We start from the raw sequence: 23,695 nt of genomic DNA, 5'->3' as shown, positions 1-23,695 counted from the left end.
TTCTGTTCTATTCCAAAATAAAACAGTGATATTCAAATATTGTTCTCGCGTGCCTTAATACATTCAATGCCGTCATTATGATATGGATAACAGATGGGCGATTCTGAGAATATTTCAGTTCAACGACTTCCCCCGTTCACACAGTGTTTGTGGGCAGACACTCGTGTCATGCAGGAAATAAGTAAAAATTGAATGGTAGTTCTCATCATTCAGTTTTAACAGAGGGAAGTCGTCCGTATATGACTTGGAGTGAACAAATTATGCCTTTTGAAGGAAATCTGGCAAATCAAACCCTTTGCGAGAGAAGAGCTTCAATATATCATCTGTCTACCAACAAAAATCCCTTTAAACCTCTAAATAAACAAGTAATGAGTGACATTAGCATTTCTATAGCTGGAATAGCCACAATACCAGCACCAATTTAAGCTATATAGCTGCACACCATAAAAAAAATTATAAGTTTTCTTGAGTTATCATAATTTTTAATAAGACAGGGATTATATTGCCCGTTCTGATATCAAAGAGACTTGATATCAAAGAGGAAAATTTATTTATTTTATGTGTCCGATAAAAAAATTCTTCCATTGAAGGATCCAAATCTCAAATACCAATCTCTAGAAAAAATTCTGCCCCCCCTGTAAATAATCTCAATGAACGTCAATTGTCTTAGATTATCTGATAACCAGTGAACCTGTGACATTAGCCATGGCATTCACTTGCAATTTTACCTAGAGTTTCAGAACAAGCAATTACCAAAAGACTAAGGTAGAAAAAATGAGTCCAAATCAGCCAGGAAGCGAAATCACTGCAGTTTTTCGCTCAAATTTGAATTCTTTATCGTACCCATCAGAGATATGGCTCAAAGCGGCCGATACCCTTGTTTGCTAATGATGGCTTCTTTTAAAATACTTGAATTTTCTTCCAAGCTACATCTACTCACTATTCCCGATAATCCGTTTCAAAATTAAATGTACCACATACGTGATTGATTTAGGCATTACTTTTGGAAAAATCACGCATTCATGAAGATAATGACTCAAATAAAACGCACGCTTTTTTCGAGTTAACATGATCATCAACGCTTTGACAGCTGGCAGCATAGTTGTGGTTTCACTTCCAGTCTGATGCGTGTATCCCAGGTAAATGTGACATTTATTTATTAATTCCTTTATTTTTTCCACGCCTACGAAAACAACACTATTCATCCTTTACATTGGGTTGTTTTATAACATTTGACAATCAAATGCGCACAAACATCCATGCCCTGGATAAGGATAACTTCCCCAGGAGGTACTCGAACCCACGACCTTTGATTTGGTAGAAGAGGACTTCACCCCGCAGCCACCGAGGCCGGCGATTAAATGTGGTGTGAAATAAATTGATTGTAATTATGAGCTGCCAGCAGCTTACCTCCATGGTTGTAAAAAAAAGATTATTAATTTTTGGAGACTACGGAGGACTCGAAGAGGAAGCATTGCATTCAGTGGCTGTGTCAAGAGAAAAAATTAGGAGAGCCTAAGCTCGTATAAGATTTATGCAGTTGTATGCACGCTGGGACGCGGGAAAATGCCTATAAAAGAGAAACATCAAGAGCTCAGAGGCATAAAATGTGATACGAACAATGAAGGTACATAAACTATGGACCTAACTACAAAGGTCATGAGGGGACGTTGTAATCTAGAATCACAGTATTTACTGCACTTGGAAAATTGATAAAAGGAGCATTCAAATTACACCAGGCGGGCATTATAAAGGGTAAGTTTTATCGCAACGACAGAAGAGGCGAATCTCAAACAACCCGAATGCGCAAGCTATAAAATTTTGAGGACGGCAAATACAAGCAGCGGATTTAGCATGAACAAGAAATGATAACAAAATTTGTGCTTCAGGACTTCATGTAGCACTAACGCGCGTCCAAAGCTTTGTAGCTCGACGAACGCGGTTTTTCAAGGCGCGGCATCAAAACTCTTGGAGAATGACGCTGCAGAGAGAAATGGACACGAGCCTCTCATTTCATTTAGCTGAATGCCACTTGGAGCCGTACTAGAATAAAAGTGGGTATATCTTAATATTTAGACAGATGAGGAAAACATGTAACTATTCCAGAAGATAGCTAATAAGGCTCATTCAACCAATGCATAATTTATGAGCAAACTCAGTAGTTCCCCTTTGCAATTGAAAACCTAAGTTTAACTATGACGCTCCCGGTATAAAAAGTAAATAAATAAATAAATTCTACTTTTAATCGTTCAATGAACACTCAAAACTCTAAACTTAAAAGCCACAAATATATTTTCAAACCTATTAAAGGGAAGGAATTTTCAGAAAATTTTCATTTCTCTCAGGTGTGACGATAAGAAATCGAGGGACATGGAGAAGAAAACCTTAAAGAAGAAGGGAAAAATGGGAGAGAAAAGCCCTCCAGTGTTTCATTCCCTGCGAAGAAAAATCCTCCGCAAGAGGCCCTGAGGACCCATCTCGCGGGTCCTTTAATCAACCGATAGCCTGATAGCCAGAGACCGAAAATCGCCTCAACTCGCCAAAGATTTTTATTCACGCGTGAAAGAGAAAAATATCTTTTCACACTGTCGTAAACCTCGAAGAAAAAAATTAACTTTATAAAAAAGCTATATTAAACCATACTTCAAACCTCCTTTCACTCTATCTTGGCCTCTTATCATTTTCATTAAAAAGGGAATTTCCCGCAAAGCACCGAAAAAAGTAACATTCTCAACCGATTCACATTCAACGATTCCTCTCAAAATTTGATATCCTCTTAAAGCAATGAAAACATCAATGCAATAATTTCCCACCTATTTATTAAAATGCACAATATCGTTAGGATATTTTGTAAAATTTCTACGTCTATTTCTCTACACCGCTATAACTCCTGGTTTTGATTGATTAGCAACGACACTTACGGGTGAATTTTCAAACCCAAGCATTGCCTCCACACTTGGGTATTTGGAATATCCACTTTCTACAACTAACAAAATAAACTTGTTACAGCTACGGCAAGTGAGGCATACGGAAGTGAGGCATGGACAATGACCGCAGCGGAGAAAGCAAGCCTTCGAAATGTGGTACTACAGAAGAATGTTGAATATCAATTGGATCGACCGAATTAGTAGCGAGGAATTCCTAAGAAGAGTAGGAGAGAAGAGAAGCCTCATGAAAACCTTAACAAGAAGACGGAACAACCTTATTGGCCACATCTTGAGACATGATGGCCTGATGATGACAATCGTCGAGGGACAAGTGGAAGGCAAGAACGGAAAAGGAAGACCTCGAGCAAAATATATGGAGCAAGTAAAGAAGGATGTGAAAGAGTGGAGGCATACGGTGGTGGGTGGAGGCATACGTAGGTGTGAAAAGATTAGCTGATAGGAGAACTGAGTGGAGAGCTGCGTCAAACCAATCCTAGGATTGTTGACCAGTGATGATGATGACAGCTACGGCGTGTTGATTAGCCACAGGTAATAAAAGGAAGGAATATTAATGGCGCGTTCCCAAAAATATCTACACAACTACATCACAGCACCATAAAAAATACTTGAGCAAAACTAGAACGTAGCGGCAATGCTAAATTCATGCGGAATGACCCTTATGTTCATGCATCTTTCAGCCCTCAAGTCCACGGTAACATTGAAGATCGCACCCTTTAGCACCTTGAAAGCCGGGTCAGGGTTTCGTGAAGGAAGGGGAGGGCGGAAAGGGTGGAGGCATAAGCGAGCAGGGTGCTAAGGAGTGAATGGGGGCCGGCAGCTCATCAGCATTTCGTCCGCACGGCGAAAGCTAATCCAAACTCCATTACCCCTTGCTAGCAACCAACCTCCCCTATCATTCCTCCCTCCCCCACCTCTTTTGAGCCTCTCTTCCTAAGAGACACCTTTCCATAGTCTTCCATCCTCGCATTTTGCGCCCAATATCTTTAACAGTTTTTCCCATCACCCTCATGTGATAGACCCTGATGCTTAGAGTGGCGTGCTTTAATTGAAATAGAGGTTGCTGCCTAATGCGCGAAAAATGATTCGAAAGATCGCTGGCGAAAGGGGAGAAAAAAATTCAGTTCCCCTTCAAAACAAAGTTTTCCCAATATCAAGTTAGTGTAATGGACTCACAGCCCGAGGGGATACTTTGAGTAGCTACTTAAGCTCGGTCGCCGTAAGAGAACCTTTAAAAGGGTCAGGTCAGTTAATCCAGAAAATTAAAAATTAGGAGAGACTAAATTACTGGGCCAAAAGAGAAATTGCGTCAAGTTTCACTTAGGCTTAGAGATTGCTGGAACACGTCCAACTGTTGAGTGTAATCAAGACTTTGTATCTAACTTACCTTACACTACAAATAGCCCATCTTAAGGTTCCTAGTAAATTTCACTGTCAGGCTTCTAGAGCATGCAAATCTTCAAACACAAAAATATATTTCCCTTATTTTTCCCATTTTCACTTTGCATGTTTCCACCTTTACTAATTTTGGTTGTATAATCATCAGCGGAACTTTTTCATAAAGTTTTAGACCTAGATTGTGCTCAGATAACGGTTATTTTTGCATAACTGCATATTATCACCAAAGTCCCAAAGTATAAATCATGAGAGGGGCTTAATGCCATTATTCTTGACATAGGTACATAGCGCAGTATAGAATCGCTTGAAAAGAATCATTGACGTAACTCTATGACAGGTAAAGAAAAGAATCATAAATACATTTTATATAAATAAAAAATGAATTTCTTCGCTTGTATGATTAATAAGAATATCAGTTTTGAATAAAATAAAATATACAATGCAGAAAAAAACGTTTTTATCGCGAAAATTAAATAATTAAATACTTCTATGAACCCGACAGAATATCAATATGAATTGCTTGATATGGAACGAAAAACGTTAAGTGCATGTTCGACTATAACACTCAGTAGCAGCTATTTCAGTAAGTGCACACACCTGCCAGATATAGCATTTAATAGTTTAAATTTATTTTTATATTTTGATAATATTTCTCAGATTTGTCTCCTTTTCATGCCTCACTTTTTGTAAAAATTCGCTTCTGTTCTTTTTTTTGTCATTTTCACTTTCTATTCCACCACCCTTTAGATTTATTTATTTTTTATTTTAAATTTTTAGTCCATTCAATGTTTCAAAAACTGTGATGCAAATAAATTTTAGGTGTAATTTTCAATCATTCTCCCTCCTTTTAATGATCGCAGCACCCTCATTGTATTTCGTTGGCAATTACTTTGAGCTCATTATTGTATTAAATTTTTAATACTGGATAAAATTTGAATGTTGCATAGTAATATTAATCGAGTTATCCTAAAAATTTCAGCTTGATAGCCAATCGGAATGCCGTTAAAATTGAGTTTCAAGATCTGACCCGGAGAAGACGACAAAAAACAAAGCGAGTATAAAAAATAACACAAATAACAATAACTTTTTTTTCTTGATTGAAGCTTTCGCGGCTCATGATGATTAAAAATAACTCACATAGGTACGGGTGTATGCCGCGTGTCGTGATGGAGATAGCCCCGACGTTTCGCGACCGACTGCTGGTCACGTTTTCAAGGGAATAATGTTGGGATTGGTTTTTGCTGCCTTTTTATATATTTCAGGTGGGAGGGGTGGGCGGAGGGCGTGAGGAATGAGGACTGGAGGGGGAAGATAACGAAATGCTGCGGATGACTGGGATCCAAGTCATACACCCGAATGTGAGTTAGTTTTATTAATTTTTTTGTGGAATTCAATACCTTTTATCGCGAAATAAAAAGAATAAAATAAATTTTCTATGAGCCTGACAAAGTCTCTCAATAAATTGCTTCATATACAACGATAAACGTAGGGCGCACGTTCCACTGTAACACTCGATTATTACTTAACATAATGAAATAATTAAACTACAAAATTCAGTGAACTAGAGTCAATTACATTTTAATTGGTGTCAAGTACAAATTGAGCGTTATAGTCGATTGCTCGAGTGTCGATTTATGCCTCAGTAATTCATTACCCCTTTATTAGTTACACCCATGATTGATTCATGATACATTCAAAATACAAGTTTAACCCTAGGTTGGATTGCTTTCCTATATTGCACTGTGTAAATGCCTCACAGCTACCGTGACTTATTTCCTGAGGCTTCAGAATTTACAGCATCCCTCTGGACGGAATGAATGAAAGTGAACCGAGTGAATTGATAATTTTGTTATTATCAATATATTATGAATGATTATATGTTCAAACCTGAGCGGCCGAGTAATTGCGAGCGCCAGCATAGTAAAGCGAATCTTCCGAACTATTGCTACATATTTTAATTATTGTTGCCATAATATGTAGCAAAATATCTTATTATTACTGCTATTTCTTGTTGATAAATATTTTTATAATTCGAGGAAGGAAGAGGTAAAATGGAAGCTGTAAAAATTAGAAAATACAGGGAAAACTGCAAAAAAATGCAAAAGCGATATCTTTTAATGTTTTTTTTACAATTTTCCAGGGCTGATGCCCTTAAATCTACCACCTTAGCATAAATGTTTATGCTTTAGAATTTTACAGCTCTCTAAACCCTTAGAAGCAATGTTAATGCAAAAATAATCCTTTTCATCCCGCAAAATTATCGAAAAGTTAAAAAAATATGAGGGGGGCTCCCCTGAAAATGGTGGATGATGGTGAAAAACGGAGGTAATATTCGGATTCTGGAGGCATGTATCGGCAGGAATGGTATCAGGGCCGGTTTTCATGCCGTCCAGTGTAATATAAACGCTCACAGTATATTAAACATTGACTCCAATGTACGAAGTTGACTTTCTTTCACCAGAACTCGATACTCCCAGACACTTTTCATGTCTCTCTCATTTTTTTATGAACATTGACGTTTTAACTGAGCCCCTTGTATAGGCGGTCTAAAAATTCATTGCCATGCGAAGGTTTACGCACAGACGTGAACGCAAATTCCCCATTCAGAGATTACGCGCTCCACTGGGATGCGGCCGTCTTAACCAGTTTGCAAGCCCGCTGGATAAAGCCACACAGGCTGAGATGAATCTCCAAGCAGAGACACACGGCCCTCGCTCTCAGGCGCACACGGGTACCCGTCCGCCTCAGCCCTCCCCATAAAGACAAATCCGCCTTCGCCAACCTGACGCAGGCGTACGGTGCATTAAGGGGTTGGCATTAGAGCGACAACATTCGTAAACAATGTAAAACGTGTCAATATTTGTTGAAAAAAGCGAAGACAAAAATTTTATCGCATTTAAAAGTTGCAGTTTGACTGCATGAATGCTTTTCTAAGATGAAAAAATCGATGCATAGCAGGTACAATACCGAACTGACTAAATTTTTGTTTTTGTAAAAACAATGTTTGCAATAAATAAATTTCTAAAATCTCAGCAAACTAACTGGTAATGCCAAAATGGACTGGTCGATGCAACTATGTAAGTAAATGTGCTCATCTCACGAGATACATACGGATGAAACTATCGCCCTGTCATGCAAGGGCGTACTCAGGATCAATACTAGAGGGGGGCAAAGCCATGGTTGTCCAAGTTGTGGGTAAGATTTAAGCATGGAACAAGTGAATAAAATCAAAATTTTAAAGAAACTGTAACAGCTCTTTATTAGAAAAATCTTCTCGGGATACCGCGCGGGTTAGATTAATTTAGGCGCTCTTAAATAATCTAACCCGCGCGGTATCCCGAGAAGATTTTTCTAAAGTTGTTGGCCGGGAAAGTGTAAAATCATATATAGCTCTTTATTAGTTTTTTAAATTATTTGCTGGAAAAATATTATTCTCCTTAAAGACATTTGCGATTGTTGCTTCTAGCCGCCCCCTCCGACCCCTCGCTGGGTAAGCCCATGCTGTCATGCGAAAAGCATGGTGATCATTTTAGAATTCCAAAATTGGCTCATTTATATTTATTTTTGACGTAATTATATAATATTTTCCAACTCCACCTTGAAGAAACACATTTATTAAACCTGTGAATTCACTTGTTGATGCTCAACATAATGTTGATTCTTCGACTACGTATTCATGCCTTCCGACCGTTTGACAAACACTGGGCTATCGCCATCCGCCACACGGATTTTGCTCGTGACCACGGTGGCTATGTCATTAATGTGAAGAAGGACCAAAAGAGGACCGATTACACTTCTAATATGATTTCACAACGCCAGCACCCGTAGATTCGTTCCGTGCGCGAGAGGGAATTTCCTTGCCATGCTCATCGTCTCCTTCTGATATTGCAGGTTTAATTATAATTACCGGCAGACCACTGTTGGGAATTCGAAGCCACCACCTAACATTCAGGACTATTAATTAGCCGGGATCCAGTAAAAGAATTTAACTTGGAATTCATAAACCTGAAAAAAACTTTCACAAAATACATATGTATTTATTTCCTTTTCCGATTCCATTCCACGCCTATTTTCATTAAAACAAAAGAGAATGTCACGATTTAAATTCAATCTTGAGATGAGTTCCCGCATATTTATTCTCAAGTTTATTGAATGTTGAGTAAGGAACCTCTTAAGTCGCATTCATGATTCGGCTCTGTTCAAAGCAGCACTCGCGTTTCCTTACCTACCTATCAACCTAGCGACTGGAGGTTCTCCTTCTATGCCTTGAAATTACTGGGAGGTTGCAGTTAGCCAACGCAAGTGCACTTACGTTTACTTCCTGCTCTCCAAAATTTCTGTGCTCATCTATTGACGTCAAAGAAGTTAGTGCTAGGGGTTTTGCTCAGTGAAACTAAGAAGACCTATCATTGCAGTTTTCCTAAATACAATACAATTTTAAGCTTATATCAGGAAAAGTAATATTTTGTGCGACATGCGCGTAATATTTTGTGCGAGTAGTACCTACCACTAAAACTTTCTTGGACAACTTATACGACATATTAAACCATTATCTCTCTCGAGGAATTGAATCTCCACTGGGTTTCCTGGGCATTCGTGTGTTTGTGGATGGGAATCTACCCATCTTTCCCCCTTCAGGTCGACCATTCATCCTCCACGTGTTCCGCCCCCTATCGCTTCCATATTCATCCGTTCCTTTTTCTTCTTCTTACTCCTCCAAATCCCATCTCCGTTTTTTCCACTTCCCCACCTCTCTCTCTCTCCCCCCCTCCATTCACCATTCACCCTTCACCCCCCCCCCTTTGCGATGAGCCGCAAGACCAAGGGATGGAGAAAGCTAGGGATTATAATCCGCCACCCTAAAGACCTTCTCTCGTCCCTCTCCTGCCTCACCCCCCCTCCTCCACCCTTTGTAAACACCTCCTACATCCATTTACTCTTCCTCATCTCCCAACTATTTCTCCCTTTCTCTCTCTCTGCGCGATGCTCCTTTTCCTCGACCACTTTTATCAACTCCACCGAATCCCATTTACCTCGCCCCCCCCCCCCCTACATTCACGCTTCACTGACCGAAGGGAGTCGCCCACTAAGAAAGAGAAATCCACCTCCTCGGGCCCTATATCACCGTCATCTATGTATAATTCCCACCAAGTTGGCATAGGTTCCGCACCCTTCTTCCTTTGTTGGGACGGCCGGGTGGAAATGGATCCTTCCTTATCTTACGCCGCACACAAACCGCCCAATGAAATATCCCCTTCTCATTCCCTTATTTCCTCCACTGTGGTCGAAGCCTTTCTTTCGAATTCCACGATAACAGTAGGTCAGTTTCAATTGGGATTCAATAGATTATTCCAAGCTTTCATCATGTTTTTAAACTAGTTACGTATTATATTGATTATTCCAAAGCATGTCTGGGTAGAGCTCTGAGGTACAAAACGAATAATGAGTACTTTGATGAATTTAATTGAACGTCGATGTACATAAAATACGCTTCAACTCGCAAAATATACATTAATTTGGACACACATTTATTAAATTTCCACATCGCCCAGAAGCACAAATCTTGTCCTAAAAAATAAGTATCAATACGTAATTATGCGAGAAAGTTTTAAGATTTTCACTTTTTTTCATTTCCACAAATATATTTTATAAAAAGGTCACAAAAAGAAAAAATGTCATATTTCAGGGACAAAGCTATTGTTTCACAATATTTTCATAATGTATATACTAAACTTTGGAGGCAATCACAAACACCTCGGTAAAATGAACATGAATTAAAGATAAAAAGTCATCAGATCAGGTTTATACAAAATATTAACCTGATCGAACTCGGAACCAACGGTGTGAGGATCCTGGTATACAAACCATTATGATTTTTGAATACTTCTAATCCTGTCATGTGAACGGCGGTGATGATGCTAAACAGCTTTTTACGGTAAGTCATTTCCTTTCCCCCGAAGGTTTCTTGAGATCTCTTTCCGGGGCTATGTTCTGAACCTCTTACGACTCTGAATGTTTTTGCCTTAGGGATATTCAAGTAATAGCCACCAAAAGCTCAAAGTTGTAAGACAGGAGAGGGAGATGTTTTCCTAAATAGGCCTCGGTTATTTTAAGTGACTTGGGTATGTTGGTGACGTAAATTCATTGCCGAGAAAGAAGAGAGAGAAGATGTATCCACGACGCAAAGGCAAGGAAGAGAGGCAAAGGAAGGGATATTCCCGCCACGGTTCGATGGCGGGTTGACTGGTTGGTTGGAGGGGATGGGGTGGAAGGCGTTTCCCATCCCTCTCCTTATCATCACATGCCACCGGACCCCTACCCTCCCTCCCCTCTTTCCGACAGCTTCGTTCTCCTTCCACCAGGAGTCACCACCGCCCACATTTTTGGTGATATATTTCCATTCAAGTAGAAATAAAGGCCTCTGAGTGCACAGTGTCACTTCCTTCGCTAACAACCCCACACATACCTAATTTACTGCCACCGACAGAAAGATGGTTCACAAAACTTGTCAAATCCTTCCTTTGACAGTGTTATACACTCAATTCCACGTTCGCAGAATCTTATGACAATTACAATCTATTTTGTTGAAACTCATTCAATCATGAATTTAAATTTTTTCTTTGCCGTTCTCCTAATGCTAATATTATAGATGCCACGCGATTTCTAGAAAGAGGATATAATTTCTATTTTGTTTACCAGAAATAACATGATGTATTTCGTTGTCAAAGCATTATTCACATAAATTGGTGTGCTACGTATTCAGCAGCAGGTAGGAGAGATGGGAATGAATCAGCAATAAAGCACGTGACAATGGAGGATGAGTACTCATAGCAATCGTTCGGCAGACTGCCGCAGCCGTCAGCGACAACGAACGAAAGCGTTCAATTATTCTGCCGCGACTTTTGATTGCAATCACGCGGAGAGGGGTGTACTTTCACTTATGCCTCTTTGTAGGTTGCCTCGCACATCCTCAGCCAATATAACCACTCAATGGAATTCAACCGTCTCTTACAATATAAATTATGCCTCATTACCCTTGAAAGCCTCAACCACTCCCTACTCAAACTCACTTGTCTCTTTTCTTCCCTCCGACTGTTTTTTAAATCCCCTCTTCTCTCTCTCTCCACTCCCTTCTTCTCACCGAGGCGACTTCCTTCCCTCCACACTCGAAGCAATCTCCAAAGTCATCTCCGCCCACTTCTCATCCGCATAAAAGAGGCGACTCTCCTTCCCGTCAGGTGGCCACTGGCGTTTACTCTCTCCACTTCCGTCCGTTGCTGCGCTCAAAATGCCTCGAAGGCTCCATTTTAACGTCCCCAGAAGAAAAAGGAAAAAAAGAGGGAAGAAAAACGATAACCGAGACAAACTCGGGCGGGATTAAGATGTGGGGACTTTGAGACCAAGTTTCCACAGCCTCCTTTCCGCATTTTTCCTCGCCGAAGTCGCTCTTTGAGGCAAAATCATTTTCTCAAAACTCTCGGTCGGGGAAGTTAGCAATTACGCCTAGGCACGCACTTCTGTGAGAGCTTAGCAACATTAGCAACGCTCTCTGGGTCTTTTTTGTGGAATCGAGGCGGGATTGGAATTGCAGGCGGGAAAATGGGGCGCCACCATACACCAACTTCCAAAAGGTCGGACGCACGCTACTCTTAATTTTACTACACTCAGCGTGGGTGAAGGCTTCCAATTTTTGAATGGTCAAATAAGTGAACGTAGAAATTGAAGTCGTTATCATCGATTCTCGCCTCGAAGAGGTGCTAATTGAATGAGATGATAGGGGATGGCAAAAATTATGGTAATTCTTAATGAAAATGTGGCGTCAAATAAAGAAATATCCAGGACATCATGCCGGATCTTTAAGCAATTACTGTAAAACTTAAATCCTTGGCCGAATGTCAGAATCATCTCAATTAGGTACATTAATAGAGCTCTCTGGGTCTTGAAGGATTTCTTCTCGGGTCTCCCACCGGTTGAGGCTTTCCATGGCCGACGTTTCGAGGCTCGACTCGAGCATCGTCATCAGGGCAGGATGATGATGCTCGAGTCGAGCCTCGAAACGTCGGCCATGGAAAGCCTCAACCGGTGGAAAACCCGAGAAGAATTCCTTCAACTTGCTCGCCGGGAAAAACTTCGATCCTATTTCTCTCTGGGTCTTTTTGTGGAATTGAGAGAAGGACTGTTGGGTGCAGCGACTGCAAAGGTACTTCAGAACCCCACGCGTGATTTCATTACACTCACCGTGGCTTCCAATCATCTAGACAATCAAATGAACAGACGAAGATTTTGAACTTGCCACAATTGGTCCTACCCAGGTTACACGGGCTGGCAGAGGGCTGCCAGAAATACGCACATTCAGTAATACAAAATCATTTTCAAAAAAGGAATAACTACTCATATTGAAAAAATGGTATTTCCTCTGATAATATTCCTTTCTAGCCGTCAACTGTCCTTAGCCGTCCTCAACTGAACTTCTGAAAAAGAGTTCTGAACAACAGCCCCAAGAGGTTTTGCTTAGAAAGATGTTTTCTTTTACCTAAATTTCAATATAGGAAGGGAGTGATATGTGAAATTAAGTGCGTTTGTGAAAAATATTGAAATGGAATAAAATACACTCAATCAAGTTGTTCGTGACAGTAATTCAACTCTGAATACACTGCAGAGCTCACATGAAATAAATTATCAGGAACTTTGTTTTCCGTACAAAATGATACAGATATTAAACTGGTGTGTCTCTACTAATCTTTTGCAATGACAAACATTGAATCTTGAAAATTTAATTACAAGTTGTTCCTCGTGACTCTAAGGTTTCCTCCGGAGGATTACTTTTTCCACCCCGCAAAATTAGTTTGGACTGACGATTTTGCACTGTGTAGCAGATTTTGGATATAAAGTGGTCCCTTTAATTCTTTTTCGAAAATAACTTCATTTTATCGAGAAGCTACTCCGGCTACAAACGAAAGAAAATCTTCTGAAAAAGAATTATTTCTATGAAAAAAGATATATCGAGTGCTACGAAAAAGAGGTATTATACCAAGAGAAAACAATAATTGGAGAAAAAAATCAAATTTAAATAGGTACATCTTAAATTTTCCCAATCGGTTCAGCGTATCTAGATGAAGTAACAATGAAATACGAAGAAGAGCTTTGCTGTATGTGCACTATATCTATAAACATTACAATGCAAATGCCGTTAGATCAACATAACCTCTCCTAAATTTTGAAGAGAAGATCAGAAATGAGAAGTCGAATTTTTGGGTTTTAAATACGAAAATATTAAAAATTAAAAATGCTACTTCAAGATGGTATCAATGTTTTGGAAACTGGCTGTATAATCACAATTATGGTTAATATGAAAAGTTGATGAACTTCATTGTTTCCCTATTCAAGAATAAAATTTTTACAACATGTATCAAAATAGGAAGGACCTAAAACAGGCAAAATTATTGTTTAAAGTCATGATAAAATACTCAAAATGTGTTGAAGTGAGGGGTAATAAAATTATAGTCACGTGCTAGCTATTGTTATACCTTTATCAACGCCTTCTCCTCACTACAAATACGTTAATATTGTATACCCAAGGACCAATAGAAGGCCGGCATGCAACCACACCATTAGGGCGTATAATGGTCTCGCACCGATATCAAAATGGGCCGGCTAACGTCAAAGCGTAGAGACTTGTTCTGATTTATACAGAGAGGGCTGTTTGTGGAAGGCGAGTCATAAATTGTGGCTATCGTCCATGTCTCAACGCTTATCGCTTCACATCAAACGCCGTATTTTATCGGCGTATTTCTTGCTTTGCCCCATTTTCTGGGAATGGCGGATGTTCAAAAAGCAGTGCGTCCCTAAAATGCGACATTTTGCGTCGTTTCTTTGCGTGTCCGCCAAACCAACGAGTAATTTTTGCATCGGGTGGGTGACGAAAGTGACTTAAAGGCAGTAACGATACATATGGCGCACACTCAATATAGTGTCATAGTAACTGTCAATATCAAGCAGAACATGTACTTCTACTATGAATGAATACTCTTCTTTTGAACTTCAGGAGAAAACGTTTAGATCAGAGGCGAAAGAAATTTTCAAAAATTGAAAATGCTCTTTCACACGGCGGAAACGAGACGTTTAATTTTATAGCAATTGGATTTTACCAAAACTCTTGTTCAGAGTAGAAGTTTTATCCACCGCAGAGAACATTAAAGCATATTTTTAAACTTAATGCAATGAAAAATTAAATAGTGTTCGGAAAAATGAGCAACTATATGGAAATTTTAAGTAAATAACAAAAATAATTGGTAGACTAGTTGTATAACTATGCAACATTTTTATGAATGACTTTCCGCAAAAATTTCTTTCCTCGGGTTTCTGTGTTTTAAATTGAAATATTGATGGAATAATTAAGAAATTATGAGCAGGAAAAAGGGCGGGACAATTTATTAATTAATAACTCGTTTGGTATACTCTCTGATTTTAATTTATTGAACAATAAAGTATTCAATAAGTGGCCAACAACCGTAGAAGGCAGACTCAATGGCCGAAATTATGATAGCTACCACCTCAATTTAAGCCAAAGTGTTAGCGATCCGCACATTAGCCACTCCCTTGAAAGCTAAAGGCAGGAAATGGCTAATCATTCGTGAAGAAGCTGATTAAGAGTCTCTATTTTGATCCCACTCAATGTGACTCAATTGATAATTGGGAGCATAATAATACATTTTGTGTTTAAAATACTTGTGCAGATTGCGCGTTGCTTTTAAACACTCGGTTCAAGTATTTTAATTATTTATCGATGAATAAGTAGGAAAATAATTTTCCAATATTGACTCCTCAAATAAAGCAGCAGAAAAATATCGAAAAACATATTTGAAATTTCAATTCCAATCTTTTAACCATGCCACTGACCAACAACTCATAAATTTTATAAAATGAAAGAATATCTGATTGATTTACGCTAAACTGAGAATGGGAAAAACCTTCACGACGGTATAACAACTTACTACTTAACATTTTTCACACAAACAATGGGTCCGAGAATTCATAAAAAATATTTGCACAAATATCACGAAGTACGCATATGGCGCAGTTCCATTAACTGTTTCTTATGTTTACTGCTATACTTGAATACCCCTGATTATGCTTAAGAAAGGAAATTTGACCGAAGGTTAGCAAGTAACATTTTCATTTGACCGACGACCCATAGCGCAATACCAAATTTTAGGCCCTTGCCGCCAGTGGGCTAAACAATCTGCACACACTGGAGGTTATCTTGACTTCATGGCGATGTATTATCCCACAAACGCGTCTAAAGAAGGTAGAATAAGGTGTCTGGATATAGGTTGTGGTTCCTTTGGAAATAGCAAAGAAAAGGCCTTCGTTTGAAACGTCCGAGTCGACGGACGCAACACGAAAAGGCACTTCGACGGAATCCTTTCAATACGTGTCCACCCTCAGTATTCATCTTGTGCGTGTGTTTCTTATTTTAGCCTTGAAGGAAAACGAAGCTTAAGTAAAATGGGTCTTTCGAATCGGAGAAAAAAAATATATAAGGCTTCCACTGAACGGCGTCAATGTAAGCAGACCAATGGAAATATTTCGCAGGGCATCTGTGAAACCGAAACGGGAAGACATATATATATATAAAGCTTTATTGACCTTACCGTATCTTCAACGATACAAGCATATTTTTCAAAGAAACCGTGCCAAGAAATACGAGGAAGAATTTGAAAAACATAACGTCGGAAATTCCCGTACGACAAAGAATGGCGGTTTACAAAACCAGGTTTCTCTTCTCTCATTTCCCGTACTATTTTTTTATGATAGTTCCTACTTGAAAGTTAAAGGCTAAAATGAGTGACTGCATGGAAGTAATTGAGTGAAAACTATGTTTTTCACATTCACGCATTTGTTGTAAATATAAAAATAAATGGTTTTAATACCACTACTCGATTCTTAAGCCTGGTGGTCTAATTTTATAGGGGCGGTATTGTTTATTAGGTATTGTTTATTATACTTTATGCTTCGTTCTCGAAATCCATGGCATGTCTCCGATAGTAGAAATAATCGTTCAAAATTGATAAATACTGGTGCGTTGAGTTCCAGCTCGACTCCGCTGAGAGACTTGGCAAATTCCGCGTCCTCAATCAAGGTGCATTGTGCAGCGGGAATAGTCAGCTGTTGTGCATGGGGAAGTGGAGGAGATAGGTTGACGGAACGCGGCCTAGTGGAACACAGAGAGGGCGGGGAAGGTCCAAAAGGCCCCAACTGGGTCACTGGGCATCCCGCGGAGTGCCAATTCCTCGCCTCACGACAGTCACCTGTCCTCCAACCCTCGTCACCACCAGCCACGGCGTTTCAATCGGACGATGGGAGCGCCACGGACAATGGTGGAACTATCCCTCAACTGGGGCTCTAGTCGGAAAAATAAATTGCAGATAGCAAAATAGCTGCGTCACTATATGACACGGATATATTGCATCCCATAGCTCTAGAGTTGCATAGTGATTCCATGATTATGGGTCTTAACCGATACAAATTACTCTGCTGTCTCCTTGTTTAGCTTCAACATCTTTCTCACATCCATTTCATTGGGATAGACTTCTCAATTTTGCAAACTACCTATCTCAATAAGAAGTGTTTAAAAGTAAAATGTCTTCCATGCCTGAATTGAGTGAAGCCACAAAGGAACTACCGAGGATGTCTGACAAATAGGGCTGATAAGTACCCCGTACTTCAAAGATCAAATTAAGCAGCCGAAGAGATGCCATTATTTAAAAAAGACGGCTAAATTGAACAAAAAAGATGAACTAATTTACTCCATTTCCATTTAAAATTACTTTTCTTAACAAATGAAGGGCGCCAAACGCTTTAACAGCTGGAATTGCTTGACATCTTAAAGCTGAGGACGAGACAAAAACGCCACATTGATATTGCATTTCATTAACAATTTTTTCCATTCCCACTGATATTTGTCTATCGCCAAATTTTCAGATATCGGAGAAAATAATACAAGAATCACAATGCTAGACCAAACACGCTGGTATAAATATAAATCTTACCTTTCATCTCTCAATACAAGCTTCAAAGATAAATTAGGTCCTTCATCATTTGAAATTATACTTGAATTGTGGCACTGAACCCAAAATATCTTGAGAGAAGAGAGGCGAGTTTTATCTCCACAAGGAAAGCTTTAAAAATAAATTATAACCCGCATTTGTCGGAACTCCTCAACTTGATCCTAACACACAGACCGCAAAAGGCTTTGCCCAAAACCCCGTCCTCTTTTTCCCTTGACGCTTTAAGAAGATTTCATATCCTGGCCGATGCGCCGGTGGTCGCCAGGGGTGGCAGGCCTCTTCAGGGCCGGGCAAATTGGCTCGCGCCTTCGGAATGCCTTGCGAGGCGACTAGAGGAACGCAGTGATAGAAGAAGGCACGGGGAGGGGAAGAGGATTCGGAAATTCCGCGGCGAAACGTCTTGAAGAATTGGATTGGAGGGTGGAGGGGGTGAAGGAGGTCAGGGGGTCTGATGCATTGGGGATGGGCGTGATCAGGGTGGGAAGGGGTGAACTCAAAGAAGGGGAAGAAGCCTTTCTCGATATTTCGCTCCAAAAGAGAGGGGATTCGCGATAAAGGAGACATCTAGCGGATGCCCGCGGATGAAGGACACTTCCGGCTTTGTCGAAATAGATTGGTTCAGCCTGCCGTCAATAGATGTCGCTAATAAAAGGACTCGGACGAACTCTGCGTCCTTGAGAAGAACAAAACATCAGTTCAGTTCGAGAGAGTCAACGGGGAATAACGAAGGGTCTGGGGAAGGGGATGTATATTGGAAAAACTTAACTTCCTTCTTAAATGGGAGTTGAAGTTATCTATGAAGATGGCATTGCATCATTTGGAATCTCTTACTTGTAAAAAAGATGCTCCAGGGAAAAAAAAGTTTTCTTTAATATGTAATATCACTCATTCGTATAGTAAAGCTAATCTGCAACCAAATAGTTTGAAACCAGACAATTACTAGACCTCGTGAAAGTTGACGTCATGTTAAGTGAAATAAGCTTTGGTTAGCGGAAGCACCTGAATCTTAAATGGTAATATCATCATGTATTCAAATTTGATTCAAATAGGATTTCATTCACTCCAATCATGCAATGACTTATGCGACACATTCAATTTCACAGAGGTTGTAAATACTGCCATGAAAACGTGACGGAATTGGCTTCTAATTATAATCAATCTGAATAAATCAATCCATTACCATTTCCATAAAAATTGAAAGCAGTCATAAAAATAAAGTGACAGTTATATTATGATTTTGACAGAATTTTTGGCAGTTACTTGCCATGTAAACAGACAAGCTTTAACGAAATACCATAGTCAATCCCATGTCATTAAGTGAGCGAGTAAACTTCGCCAATTGAATTATTCAAATAAGGTTGCAAATTTCAACTACGACATGGATTGATAATCGCTGAAGTTATCTCTAGCGGTTATCCTGATAGGTAACCGATGGAATCAATAATGACCTGAGTAATAATCAAATAAAGAAGTATTTTTTCATTGGGACTACTTACGCTATTAAAATACTGAATATGCGATATAATAATGGAAAATAATAAATATCACCAATGGCAATAAGTTTACGCATATGCGGTTTCTTTTTAACATGGTAAAACTATCGTTTAATGTGAAGTTATTATATTGATATAGAAAAGATGGATGTGATTTATGTGGAATATCAAATATGAAATTACAGAAGTACCTAAGTAAAAATATGGCGATTCAATTCAACAGAAAACTGGTTGACTTCCCAAATTTCTGCAACAATTATTGTTAATGATGCTTATTGAGCAAAATGAATTTACCAGGATGCTTTAATTTTTTTAAACTACAGAATGAGGAACAAACTGCATCGTGAAACTCAGCATCCAAAATAGAATTAAGAAGCTGGTTAACAATCACCAACTTCTTCAAAATAGCAGTGTAAACCCATCTCTAGGAAGCTTTACACCGTCCCATCAAACTTATACCACCAAATGAATCTCTTTTTATTCCCCTACCCAGGCACCCTTCACGTAAATTTTCCTTTTGCTTTTTCCCAGTCCTCCCTTTACAACAACTTCCTATCAGAACCGCACACAACTTCACGAACTCTTCCTAAATGGGAACGGGCAAATTGGAGTAATAGAAGATATTCCGCCAGCTGGATGAGAAAAATGACATAGAGAAATGGAGATAGAAGTGAGGTGAGTATCATAGACATTGGTACGCACTCAATACTCCTAACACTCTTTAAGCCTAAGCCTCTTTTCCTGCCCCTTTTACTATTTAAAGACGCTAAGAACGTTTTCTTAAAATCGCTCTAAGCGTTGCTAGGAGAGGGGAAGAAGTCGGTCTTCATGGAATAGAAATAAGAGCTACATATCTACTGTATATCGGTAAAAGATATTTTTCAAGAATATTCAGAGCGAAGAATATTCAGAGAGGATAAGAACCTTATTTAAAGAGAATGAAACTCCAAATTTCCGCATCGTTAAGACTGTGAGTGATTTCTCAACGGTTCGATCATCAAAAAAGGAGGAAAATATCAGAAATATAGCCGTAGAGGGAAGTCATATTCGAGTAAACCAATCAAAACAACAAGTTTAAGATTACAAATAATTTTCGAGTAAAGTAATGCTCAACTCAAATGTTAAGTTAACATTTATTTACAAAATGGAGTGAGTATGCAAATTGGAATTTTCTCTAAACTTTAGACACATGAAAAATAGGTAGCTAAAAAGGGGATCGTGTTATGTTCATGCGCGTTTACAAAAGCTGATGATGACCCATTATTTTAGCTAGCTTTCATTCTTAAATATGAACGTCAGTTAAAAAAAAAATTAAATATGAAAAGCAGCGGGAAGTATGTCTTCCCAGAGAGCACATTTTAGTTCATAGCAATACGCTCTGCATCTTTAGGTGTTTACGATCTTTCATGGCTCTTGCAAACTATGGTTACAGACTTACTAAATATAAAAAATAAATAAATATGAAAGTTTCTATACAGCCCACCTGTTGGATAAGACGTAAAGGAGGTTCACAGCTTCGATGGAAGGCATATTTTCTGATCAACATGATACCATTTCCGATATCATCAATTTGCGCCGGAGAACTTAGTTCTGAGCATATTTTTAGGATATGAAATGTACAGTATTACGATGCGTCATTATTAAGTCGGTGTTTGCCATTTTATTCAACATCCTTTCGTACAGTTTCTGACCCCCTTGAGTGAGTGTTGTAATCAATGTGTCGTCGGTGTGATTGAAAAAGAAAAGAAAAATGTATAGTATCACTTATTTTTCGTGCTACAGATATCTTTATACTCACAAATCTTGTATCAGCTATGATATAATACAAATCTAATAGGAATAATCCATAGCAATGAAATATTTGACACTTGCCGTGGTAATAACGTCACTCCACCATCATTAATTCCCCTCCATCTAATACGAATTAAATTGAATTAAGGTTTTTCACTGTATTGACCTTTCAATAGCCCTAAATAGCAAAAGCCACCAGTTGGTTGTATTGTTCGACACACACACACCTTTTTATCTTATAATATAAATATAATTTTTGTAATTTCTTAAAAGGGCTTAGCTAAATTCCACACCACCAGCTTCCATACCAAGGGACAGCCAAGATTCGAGACAATTGCTGTGAGGATGTGTAACGTGTGTGCTTACTGGAATTCCGCCAGCTTAACGTTGACTTACCCGGTGTACAGCCCGACGAAAGCTCACCAGGGCTAAACTGCTGCGCGATCAAATTAGATTTATACCAAAATAAATAATGTGACGCCCTTTTAAATCTTTGGAGTGTATAAGAGAAAGAATACTGAAGGAAATATCCCTAAGGGACAACCTACCACTAGGGATATGTGCCCCCGATCTGATCCTGGATATCTTTATTATCCTAGTCATCGCACAACGAATTGCCAAAATTCTCTCTTGGTCACTGCGTGTCATCTATGGAACACTGCCCAAAAAAATAAATGTTGTGTTGCTAGTTTTAAGATGAAATTTAACATTCTGACCACTGAATTTTGTTATTATTTTGATTGTTGCAGTAGTATTTCCACATAAATAGTAGTATTTAAGTGAGGTTCTTCTATTATTAACTTTAAAAAAGTTTTAAGATGAGTTATGCTAAATGGATTCCTAAATACCTTGCATTCAACCTTTTAAAGTGTGCATAATGTATTAATTTATATATTCACTGTATCAGTTCCAAATTTTTGATATTTCTATATATGTTGCTAAAAAAATATATATATTATTTTTCTTGTTCCGTTAGGGATAGTCCCAGGACAATTAATAAAATGCATTCATTCATTCGAAGAAAGTGCAAAAAGGAAGCTTAATGCTAAATTGAATATTATAATAAAAACCACTAAAAGGTTAGGCGTCCAAATGACATCGCATGTTAAAGGAGCGATGAGTGGAAACGTGAATTCATTTACAGAACTTTTTAATCGTACGGATTTTATTGCAAGGACCTATGATAACGAGCTCTAAAACTTGAGTTTTTTATGGCCGGTTTCTTGTAATTCTTGAAAAATAACTGCCGTTTTGCACGCGGCAGGCACAGCGCCCCCTGTTCTGGCTTGATAGTGTCTCTATGATTTATTTGGCTCACGGCCGTAATTCAGCGCGAAATGGAACTTTGTTCTCTCACTTGACCTTCTCTGCGGTAACGAGTAAAATCCCACTTAAGGCTGCTTAAAAATTAAAATATATCTCCGCGCTTAAGTTGATTGCATTTTCAAGAGTCATACTTCATTATTCAAATGTGGACCAAAAGTTAAAGTAATACAATACAGTTTTAATTTAAACACTGCTTTTGGTTAAATAACAAGCTCTAAAACTAACTCTACAGTGAACCACGAATTAATCCCAAACTCTATAGCAAATTCCTATAAATTTGAGCACAACCCAGGTATTTAATATAAAAAAATACGGCTAGGCTGACAAAAGCTGCAAAAAGAATGCAGCATGCGTATAAATAGTCATATTTAGCGTTTAAATATTTTATAAATTTTGTCACATCCAGACTTATTTTCTTGCCGATTTAATTCTCACTCTTTTTTGGTGCTATTTCACATGCTGTCTCACACTCTTTTCGTGTCTATTGCTTTGGCCGATTCCATTCCCGATCTATGCATACTCTATGTTTAATGGCTGGCTACTCTTCATTTCGACCCGGTCCGTCTTACTCGGCTTTTATTTTGTTAATACGCGAGTCTCTGGAACTTTCCATGATGCCTGTACGGTGCTGATGGTGCTGATAGCGGGGAATGCATTTTTGACAATAGGTGCGTGTGCGCTTTTCAGAAAAGAATAGCGCACGAGTGGAAAGTTCTGGAACGCTCGGGGTCGGATGCCGCGATTCCTTAAACACTGCACGCATCATTGACTCGAGGTCGTTTCGTCAAGTGTCGGGGCCCGCGTAGAGGGCGCCCGCAGGGCCGAGGAAGGGAAGCTCGTCGATTAACCCGGAGTATCTGAGGCAGGAGATCACTTTTGTCCAAGAACCAACAGTCTAAAATACACTCCTCGCGGCAAACTCCGTATCTTTCATTTCTCACTGATACTGTCCCTCCGAGAGGACCATCTGAGCCGCCCTTTTTCCAAAAGTCCACGAGAGAATACGGCAATACCCGTTTATGAATAACCACAAATTTTTATTTCTTGAATAGTCAGATAAATGTATTTAAATCATGAAATTTAAGATTGGACCTACTCTGGGAGGGAGATAAGGTAACTAACAAAATTTTAAACAGTTAAATATGGCAACGATAGGAAAGGCCATCTAATGAACTTTTTTCAAATTTAATGTCTGACGCAAATTCTTATTTCTAAGGTAAACCATAAATCCTGGCTCTACGAAAATATAGAAGCAATTACATGATCCAAGGAACGTTTTTCATTGCAAAATGTGACAAAATTGTACCCAATCGTGAGCATTAAAATCACATTTTTTTCACGAAATGGTCTCGGGGTATTTAGTTTGGGGATATATTTCCATACATAAATTTTCGTCAAATTCCAAGATCCTATGGGAACAACGTTTACTGAATTGAGTTGGAATTACCCATATAGCTTGCGTACGAAACTTTAAGTATCTGGAAATAAAGGAACAAAACTTTGTCGTTACCAGTTATGTTTAAGTATCTGGTTTAACGTTTATTCAAACAATGAAGCCTACTATTGCAGTAGTGAACTAGACATTCCCTCATTCTCAAATATATTCTCTCCCTTTTGGTTATCCTGAGATGCTCCTATAGAGGCTTTTACTGTCACCCGCATTTTCGACCCA

The sequence above is a fragment of the Ischnura elegans genome, chromosome 4, assembly GCF_921293095.1.
Source record: "Ischnura elegans chromosome 4, ioIscEleg1.1, whole genome shotgun sequence".
In the NCBI taxonomy this organism is placed as follows: Eukaryota; Metazoa; Arthropoda; class Insecta; order Odonata; family Coenagrionidae; genus Ischnura; species Ischnura elegans.
Note: the sequence above shows the minus strand (reverse complement) of the source record.